Below are 10793 nucleotides of genomic sequence, written 5' to 3'. Positions count from 1 at the left end.
CTAATCCAACTCAAACTTTCATCTCCAAAACCCTAGCTCTTGATTCCAATATAACCTCAAGGTTGTTTCTTGCTTAACTCTCCAATTCCATGCAACATGATCAACATAAGCTCCAAATCATCAATCAAAAGCCTTAGCCTCTAATTCAACCCAAACCCTAACTTTTTGAATCCATCCTTGAGAGGAGAAATGAAGAAATCAAACAAAGTTCAAGCTTCCCTTAACTTAAAAGATCTTAAGGAAACATAATCCAAAAGCTTGCCAAGAGAGGATGAAGATTTGAGGAAGAGAAGGAAGAAGGAGAGCGTGAGAGTAGAGAGAAGGGAGAGGAGGATCTTTTGCCAAAAACCTAGAGAGAGAAAAGAGTTGAAGAATGAGATATTTTGGGGCCTTTTCCAAATAAATATCCTTTGGGGTGCAATTACCATAATGCCCCTGCCTCAAGCGTGTTTAATATGACATTGATACTTCATCCGTATTAAGATGACATAACATAATAAATATTTCCATTAACTTACCTTCCATGAGTTTAATTCCTCTGGCACGATCAACGGGTAATATACCGATACTGACAGGCGGGATATTACAACTAATGTGTAACAATATGGCTCCTTATCTTTTTGGTTTTGATACATTTTCTCTCTTTCTCTTTGCTGAGAACACAAGTGTGAAATATTTCTCACTCTCTTTTTCTCCTTTTCTGTTTGGTTTTGAATAATTAATTGAGATCATAAATGGAGATAGTCATTATGAAAGAGATAGATACAAAAAATAGGTGGTAAGTTTTATCATTGAATATCTTTAATTATTTTTAAGATTTTTTGTGTTGTTATTTCTTTAAATTAAAGAAATAGATAATCGATTAAATGGAGAGGATACTAACTCACAAGACCCTTGTGACCAAATTTCTTGCACAAATTCAACAAATATGATATCCAAGACATTTTGAATTTCCAAACACTTGTCATTTTATTTTTGGACTCATCCACATGTAATTTCTTTTTGGTCAACACTTGTAAACTTTTTAACTAAGAGAAAAGTAGTTTAAGTATATTCGGTTGGGAATTCTTCACTTTCATATAATTTTTTGATGGTGGAATGTCTTCTCCTATAGTTGATCATAATTAAGGGAAAAAAAATTAAAGAATAACCATATTTAATAGCCTAGATATTTTTTATTTTTTTTACAATGAACAGCCAAGAGTTAATTAAAATTAATGAAGAAAATATAGACGTAATCAGTAAAATAAAAAAAAAGTAGTTGTATAACACTGTTACAAGAAGCCACCGTTGGTGTCGAAGATGAATAGCATTTCAGATGTTACACTCATTCGTGTGTTTTATGTGAATATGCATTTTCTATTTTCTATAGCAGTATTTTTTTTTAAATGCCCAATAAATATATATAATATGAGATGTATATGAGGAGGGATATTTTAACTCCAAGAGTAAGTCTATAGACTTACTACAAATCTTGACCATTAATTCTAATATCAATCAATGGTTTAGGTTGATTATTAATAATGGTCAAGATTTGGAGTAAGTCTATAGGGAGTCAAAATATCCCTTACATATATATATATCTATATGAGTCAGGATCCGTTTGTAAGTCACTTCTTATGAAACATAAAAGAAATAACTACTTAAACAGCGGAAACTTAAATTAAAGGATCAAGGCATACCTCCAGCCATTGCTTCTGCTTGAAGAAGTTGAGGTTCTTCTAAACCTTCCACAATCTCACTTTGATGGTGTAAGTCTTCTCAATAGAGATGTTAGGCTTAGGGAACCAAAACAAATGAAGTGCACTCCTTTATATAACTTCTGCCATCAAGAAGTTACTGAACGTGCAAAATAAAGCTGCTCCCCACTCACTCATAATGGGCAGTTACTAAATTTAAGGGAAAGAATAAAGACCGTTTTCTAATAAATGGATAATTACCACTATGTGCACTTAGTGGGTATTTACCACTTATTTATTTAAATAAATAAATAACTTAATTAGTGAAAAAGTCCAACACCGTTGACACTAGGTGCCAACGGTTGACACCTAATCTCAACCATCGATTTTATTTAATCTAAAGGCTCTCATTAACGTTATACCTAGAAGTAGATTAAATTGTGCATGTGAACCCTCACCCTCTTCATTCTATCGTCTATTATCACCTCCTTCTACATTGTGTATACTTGCACTATCATCTCTTTCATCAATCTAATGTGATGCTCTCAGAAATTAAAAACCCACTATTTGATTAGTGGCGTAGATGAATTTAACCAAAGATTAAAGTAGAAATATGCCTAACCTAATTCCCTTTTGCAATTACAAATCAATTCCACACGTTATTTTGTTTCATTTTTTGTCCATGATATGTTCTCATCGTCACCGGTAAACCTTAAATAAATTAATTCACTGAATCAAAATAGTGGAATCCCATGTCATATCATAATTTTTCATCAACGGATTGTTCAATTAGTTCTGTCTACAAAATAATATGAATTGTTGTTGGTGGATACACTTGATAGGGAAATAACTCATAGATGTTAGTGTGACTCCAAGGAGATGTTCTCGTGAACAATTATTGAATGGAAATTGTTCCCTTGAGTTAAATCAATTTTTCATAGACGATGAAATTAAGTTTAGCCGACAACGTTGATGCGAAAGAGAAGATGATGCGAAAAGGAATAAAGGGAAGATGATGCACAGTTTAAGTGAGTTAATGAGAACCTTTAGATTAAAAAAAATTGATGGTTGAGATTTGGTGTCAACGAATTCGTTGACACCTGGTGACAACGGATCCTGTCTCATATATATATATATATATATATCCCATCTAAAAATATTAAAGATGTAAATTAGCAAGCTATATCCATTTTTTTAAAAACCAATATTTACTGTTCAAGTCACCTGAAATAAAAGGTTAGTATATCCATTTTTTTTAAAACCAATATTTACTGTTCAAGTCACCTGAAATAAAAGGTTAGTTTCGTAAATTCACTTTAACATTCAATAATAAAAACAAAATAATGTGTTTTTTTCTGTGGTGTTACAAGGTAACAAAGCAAAAAGAAACAAAAACAAGGTAAAACTAAAGACTATATAGCTAGTTTGTCTTTCAGAAGGAGAGACTCTAGTCCATCTGGAGGACGATCCCAGTGATGTGAAAAAGCGGAATGGGCACCCTTCTTAGCCATAAAATCAGCACATATATTCTGTTCCCTTGAAATGTGAACTAAATTGATAGTCCCCATGGTGCAAGGCATCTGAGATTTCTAGCAACAAAGAGGCATACACATGCAAACTGACATTTGTCACATTGAGAATAAGGTCTATCGCTTCCAAACAATCACTCTCACAAATGAAGTGTATGTAACCGAGGTCATAGCAAGTTGCAATCCCAAGTTGAATAGCACGAAGTTCCGCCAAGATTGCATCCCCACCATTTGCAAAATGAGTGAACCCCGTTATCCAGTTTCCATCATGGCCACGAAGAACTCCACCAGCAAAATAACGTGTTTGACATAACAACAATAATCTTGGTAACCAAAAAAAGAACAACAATAATCTAGCGTGTTTTATTTTCCCCTTTCTCTGTATCGTTGTTGCTACAGCTCCAATATTCCTTCACACAGTGAATTAATAGGCCTCAAGCTAGTATTCTTTTTTGTCAATAGTAGTATATTAATTAGTCCAAAAAATATTACTTTAGTGACTTTGTCAAGAACAAAAGAAACGAAAAACAGGAATCCCGAAAAAATAAAACAAAAAAACTATGTAGGATAGTATATGTGAGACAAACTTTTAAGGAAACAATATTTAGAATGATGAAAGTGTAAACAATTTGATAATATTTACAAAAATCAGTGTAAATAATCAAGTGGGTGTAGGTTGCTAACTTACACTTTAATGATTTTAGATAGATGTAGCTTACTAATTTACACCTTAATGTGTTTAGGTGGGTGTAAATTAGCAGCTTCATTATATATATATATATATATATATATATATATATATATATATATATATATATATATCAACTCATGATCATAAAGCAAGTAGTGTTAGTTATAATGTTATTTATTTCATAAAAGCACCAAATTAAACGGTGTCACCAAACCAAGAATAAAGTGTCCCCATGACTCATTTGGTAAGGGATAATGCACAATATGTGCAGGGGCCGGGGTTCGAACCCCAGACACCCAACTTATTCATCTTTAAGGTGAATTTCTCTAACCACTAGACTACTTGACCAATCATCTTTAAGGTAAATTTCTCTAACCACTAGACTACTCGACAAAAAAAAAACTAAAAGGTAAGTTATAGTATGTCATGGTTGGGTTTCAATTTGGTGGAGTTGATTGTTGATTCTTTAACTGTGACTATGATGCTTTAAATTTGTGACTATGATGCTTCAAATGGAGAGGTGATTAATCTGATTAGACGCGGTTTGGCTCAAAAGAATAGGCACTTGCTATAATTGGATTGGGAGGTGAAAGTGCAACACTCTTTTCGCAAAGATATTACTATGTTGATGCATTAGCTAATATTATTGGCAGCATGGTTTCAAATCTGATGGTTTATGAGTCGTGACTGACTCAAATTAAGCACTTGTTAGTTGCTAACCATACATGGGTCACCATCCTTCGTCTAGTTAAGTTGTAATTTTTTCTTTTGGGCGTTTTGGCCCTCTACGCAATAAAAAATAATAATAATAAATAAATTAACTTACAACAAAACCCACTCCAAAACATACTAGTTGAGTTTCCCATTGATAGAAGTCATATAAAAAAGCTTTATCTTTGAAATTCACCTATGACCAAACTAGCAATTTTACGTAATTGAGTTGCTTCCATATTGAGCAAATGCATGCCAACAATGTTTAGTCAATATCAATATTGTAACAAAATGAAGTTTTTGGCTATATTTTATTGGGTTTGTAGCACATTTATTGCATAAATGGAAGAATATCATAAAGCTTAACCTTAATTTTCATATTTTGTGGGCTTCTTTGCTTTTCTCTTGGCGACTTTTTGTCCTTCAAGTCGTATCGTATTTGAATTTTGAACGATACAAACTTACAACCATCAATGAGATGGGATGTGTCATTAACACTTTTTTTTTTCAATTTTTTCTTAATATTAGACCAGAAGTAAAGCTAGAACCGCACTATGTAAACCAAAAAATATCTTTGCAAATTATGAAACGGTTCCGCTATTTTGACAAAAAAAAAATAGTGACATCATATGGTTAATTCTGTTCAATACAAGATTAATAAGTTACAACTCAAAACTCTTAGTTTTTACTTTGCAATTGCAAAGATAAACATGTAAGGCAGGGATCTACTTGATTGACGTGTTCTCTTATAGGATTCTTGACATAATTGTACCTTTGTAAGAACTTTGATTGTCATTACAGTTAGGATTATCCTAATTTGTATGTTTCTGTCTTGCCTAATCTCCTCCTATTGCGTCGATGCATTTATGGTGTATATCAAGAATCTAGATGTTACTTCTTCAATAAATCACCAAACATGCATATTTAATAGTTTTCTCAAAATATCACAGCGGAATAAAAACGTCATCACAACTAGAATCAGTAAAACATCTCTAAGTAGCCATGTCTCAAAATCATACTACATCACCAAATATAAAATCTCAACTCAACAACTGAGTGATAAACATCAAATAGTCATAAGACTCCAAATAGAAAGACACCCTAATCAGAGCCGACACACTAGACTCCGAAAAAGCAGTAAATGAGGAAGCTCCGAGCTTTCCTCAAGCAACTCACCAATGCAAAGCAACTACTCCTGCACGTCGTCTACCTATCCATACAAATAAGGTAGATGGTCAACCAAACGACCACCGGTGGTTAGTTCACAATTCATAATTAAACATAATCAAATGAAACATAATTACATAATTAGATTCTATTGATTTAACAAAATTCAAGTCACTCAACATCATTAGCAATCCACAAAATATACAAGCATAATACAACACAAGTACATCCACACAATTCACACATTCACCAATTTCACCAAGCATATGTCACCAAGTTTCACAAATTTCAACTAGTCACCGAGCATATAAGCAAACATGGCACATTTCACCATTTACCGAATGTATGTTATGCACCTAGACACGACTCTATATGGATGCGGTACCGATCACCTCAAGGTCGTCACCTTATATACATCTGTATCATAATCATCTTTATTTTGAATACAAAGTATTCTATCATCTTCATTGGATATAAATATCCTAAACATCTTCCTTGGATATAAATATCCTAACTTATGATGCATGAACATATGACTCACTATGCACCTGTTCAACAACAACTTATCATCATTTTTAACCTTCACATTACGTACATGCATTCACCATCAATTTCATCTTCATTTTGCATGTAGTATATCAACAACATAAAACATCGTCGTCGTCATCATTAACAACATTCAACTCAAGTAACGACAAGTTCTAACCATCTTAATACACCAAAAATGGACAACCTTCCAAATCTTAACGTTCAACATATTAGACAATCAATCATCATCAATTCATCCTTATTATACACTAACATCATAAATATAAAGCAAATTTCGAGTTCCACAGTTAAGAAAGCTCGTTCCTCCAAGTTTATGAAAATTAGCATTTTCCGATACATTCTCCAAATTCAAAGTAAATAAGTTCTAATGTCTCAACAGAGTATACACACAATTCACATATGAGTGCAGTAGCATATACATGTACGTTTCATAGGCTAATTGCGATAAATACCAAAATTCATCTAAGTTCGTCTCATTTTGTCATTTTGCAAAACCAATTCATTTTCAAAATAAAACCAAGTTTGATCCATCATATCATAGGTTAAATTACTCCTACACATCCTAATTAACTCTAGTAATCAAGTTTTGAGGTTTTGGGATCAAACCATGACTTTTGGGTTCACTTAAAAATAGTTATGCTGAATGTTCGTAAAATTGCATCAAGACCTACTTGTAGTATTTATGTCATAACTCAAAATATAAAAATTAATTTTAAGTCAAACCAAAGTCATTAGAAAGCTAACATCTTTATCTAAAACTTTCAAGTTTACACCAAAAGCCAATTCAAAACAAAAAAGGGTGAAAAAGGCTAAAAAACGCAAAAATCGAAGTTCTGACAGACAAAAATGCATGGTCCATGCGTTTTATGTACCAAACCGTGCGTTTTGCATCAGACAGCAAAACACACTCGCGCGTTTTCGCGCGTAAAAACCTGCTCATAACTCCGTTTTTCGGTGCCGTTTTTGTTTTCTTCTATAAGTCCGTAATTCTTAGCTTTATCACATTCTACAGAAAAATTCAAGTTTATCCCATCCCGAAAATAGCTTACTCAAAATTACTTATAACCACTTGTTTTCCAAAATCACTTAAACTACCTTTTCGTATGAAAACCCAAGTTTCTTCCCAAAATCTTTCACAAACAAAACTTATAAACAAAAACAGAAGTTCAACTAAATCATCTCAACACAACAACATCAACAATTCACCACAAATAATCAAGAATCACAATTCACCATTAATGACCCATTTTCTTCAAAAAATCATTAAAACAACAACTTAATCACAACTTCACCAATAACAACACCCAAGGTATAAATCATCACCAACAACATAACATAACACCACTCAAAGCATAATCTTACAATTTCATCAATAATCAACAACAACTTCATTTTTACCAATTTAAGCAAAAATCACCAAAGCAACTTATCAACAACAACAACCATGAGTTTTAAGCACATAACACACCATATTTATGAAGTTTATCATACCCACAATTTCACATGAAATAGGAGCACGAATTTTATCATTCAAAACCATAAAAAGTCACAATTATCACAAAAACACTTAAACCCATAAAGTGAAATTAAGAGATTATAGCTTAAATAGTGAAAAGAGACTATCCCCCTTACCTCTAATCTTCAAGAATCCAATTCCTAACTTCAATTTAGCGCCTAGCCACCAACCCCAAGCTTTCTCTCTCTAGCTCTTATTTCTCCTCTAGATCCCCTTTCTCTCTCTACCTCTATCTCAAATGTTTTGTAAAAATGAGTAAATGAAGGTATGGCCTAATTTTATCATAAGACTAGTGTTTATATAGTCACTACTCAAATGGGCTCAATTTTCTTACTAACTAATTCACCGAGTTACTACACATTTAAACCGTCAAAATGACGAATAACTACCTTCTCTTAAACCACAACTCACTAGTAACTATTATACTAATTTACCGTCTCTTAATATTACCACAATACTAGTGAAAGCAAATATTACAGATACAATTTATCAACAATAGTGAAACCAATATCATTGGGTAAGGTACAAATCAGAATTACAAATTTATTTCTTATAATTAAAGAATTACAAAATTAACTGATATGTTGAAAAGAATTATGATTGAAAAGAAATGTTTGTTTCGTCCTAATCAGCCGTTGTTTTTTATGTTCGCTCAATACACAACCATCAAATTATCAGAATAAAGACCATATTCATGAAGAGAATTAAAAATATCATCAATAAAGAACAAAACCATGACATAATAAATTTAACACATTACTAAATATTTGCAATTCAGGTAACAAGATATGCCCAAAAAAAAAAGTAGCGGAATATAGAATATGCAACTTCGAATATCACATTGATTTCTAAAACAACAAAACAAACTTCAAAACTCATATCACATCTTTCATTGCAATCATATTTCAGATTGGATACAAAAAACAAATGGAGGTTTCTACTGCACATCATTGGTGCATAATTTTAGCAAGTGATTTTATTTAAAATTTATCAAAACTCCTTATGCCATATTATTATCAAAAATTATATGTTAATTAAAACATCGATAAAGTTGGATATAATTACACCATTGTTTGTTTTATATAATAGATAAACAATATATAAAGCATCTATTACAATGGTTAAACTTAATATGTTTACAAAATTAAAGTTTGCCAACATATATGTCATCATTATGGCCAGAGAAATCAAAACATATAATATTGTTTACTATAAACATACAGAGGCAAAGACATATGTGTTACATATCATCACTTTTTGTAAAGATGAAAACTCTATTCTTGCCTATTGAACTGCAAATGCACAAGAAGATTGATGTTCAAATGATTATAACAAAATAGACAGAAGAGGTTGTTCATACAATTGAAACAAAAACTTGAAAAACAAGTCATAGATAGAGAATAAAGCATTAAAATAAAATTGATAAAGCCAGTTTGCATATAAGAACTTGACTCTTAAACCTGAAGTGTGAAAACTTCATGAATGGCATGGAAAAGAAAGTTACTTGTCTATTTCTCCAATCAATTGAAGGTTTTTCTTGTAAATCACCGTCTGACTCCATAAAATTTCTCCTGTAAGACCAATCTCCTCAACCATTCCAGTAGTTAAATCAAAACAAACTAGTTGATCATCTTTTTTTGTAAAGAATATATTTTCCTTCTCCCCTGACCCGATAGGTTGTTCAATGCAAGACAAACATTGAAAATACAAGAGTCTAGTCCAAGATTCCTTAACACCAAATTCACCCAAAATTGATATTTGGAAAGATATGGCCTTTTTAGAATAAGATATCATAGCAACATGCCCAATTAACACTATCAAGTGAATATCTAAAGTATCATGCACATCTTCAAAGGGAGATGGTGTAATAAAGTACCCTTCATTGCACAAGTTAAATGACACCAAATTATTATTTTTACCCCACCAATGACACATTCCATTCAAGTACAAATCATTATTATAAATCCAATTACGTGTTGGCATATCAAAATCGATTTTCCTCCAGCAGCTATTTTTTAGACTATATATCTCCCAAAAGGGGTGAGGTATTACATCACCTAAACGATGTAATTTACTATAACATACATGTTGAATTACACTATAGTCATCTCTAACATGATCATATCCGAATCCATGAAGAGTAATTTTAGTGATAAACTCACGCTTAAATTCAGCAAGGCTGGGAGGTATGACCATAACTTCCTGAGTAGCAGGATTCCACAATACTGCTATTGTATGATTATCACAGTTGTAGATACAAATAATTCCATTAGTAGCCGAACCTAAAATTCGAATAACACTAACACGATTATGTTGAATATGAAATGGAGGTGGTAAATCCAATTTCACTTTATTCTCAAACCTGTCACCAGAAAGTAGATAAAATGTACAGTGAAGAGGATCTAGTACAACCTGGTTTAGAATGACGCAAATATCATCATCGAGTGAATGAGATCTAGAATCGAGATTTTTGCAAAACATGTTGATGAAATTACAGTTTTCTAATAGACGAGTCCATGATTTGCGAACACAAGAAAAACGTCTTAGAGATTTAACAGGAAGTTTAGAGAGAATTGAGAAAACAAAATCATTTGGTATATAGGTGCTACTAACCCTAATCGCATTATTTGGATCCATGGAGATAGTTCTTGAACTTAACACGAATGAGTGCTTTGTGCAAAGAGGTGGAAAACAGAAGTAGCAAAGGGTTTGTGTAGTTTTTCGTGCTAAGAATGAGATAGAATATTCGCTTTAGATTATTTTTTATGTTTATCCCAAAAATACAAAATTTATGATACTTTACTATAAAAAATAAAAATACCTATTTTACGATAATTTACTATCAAAATTAAAAAATTCCAATTTTATAATAAAATAATGGGGTTCATTTTAACATATTAATTTAGAGTATAAAAATAAATTCATCATCCATTAAGTATAGCATGGATGAT

The 10793-nt window shown here is 32.0% G+C and overlaps 1 long non-coding RNA gene and 1 pseudogene across 1 annotated transcript; both read right to left on the bottom strand.

The window, feature by feature from the left end:
* Positions 1 to 5501: 5501 nt before the first annotated feature.
* On the bottom strand, positions 5502 to 8096 carry LOC146899531 (uncharacterized). The gene is made up of 2 exons (XR_015022284.1): positions 7959 to 8096; positions 5502 to 5820 (listed from the first exon to the last, which is right to left on the bottom strand). It is a non-coding gene; the product is annotated as an uncharacterized LOC146899531 (long non-coding RNA).
* A 1222-nt stretch (positions 8097 to 9318) lies between these two features.
* Positions 9319 to 10479, bottom strand: LOC146899530 (F-box protein At1g11270-like; annotated as a pseudogene).
* Positions 10480 to 10793: the final 314 nt, after the last annotated feature.

This window comes from Medicago sativa, chromosome 8, assembly GCF_051527215.1.
Source record: "Medicago sativa cultivar Bolivia chromosome 8, Bolivia_mono, whole genome shotgun sequence".
NCBI classification, from domain to species: domain Eukaryota; kingdom Viridiplantae; phylum Streptophyta; class Magnoliopsida; order Fabales; family Fabaceae; genus Medicago; species Medicago sativa.
The sequence above is the reverse complement of the archived record's forward strand: the minus strand, read 5'-3'. Positions and strand labels throughout refer to the sequence as shown.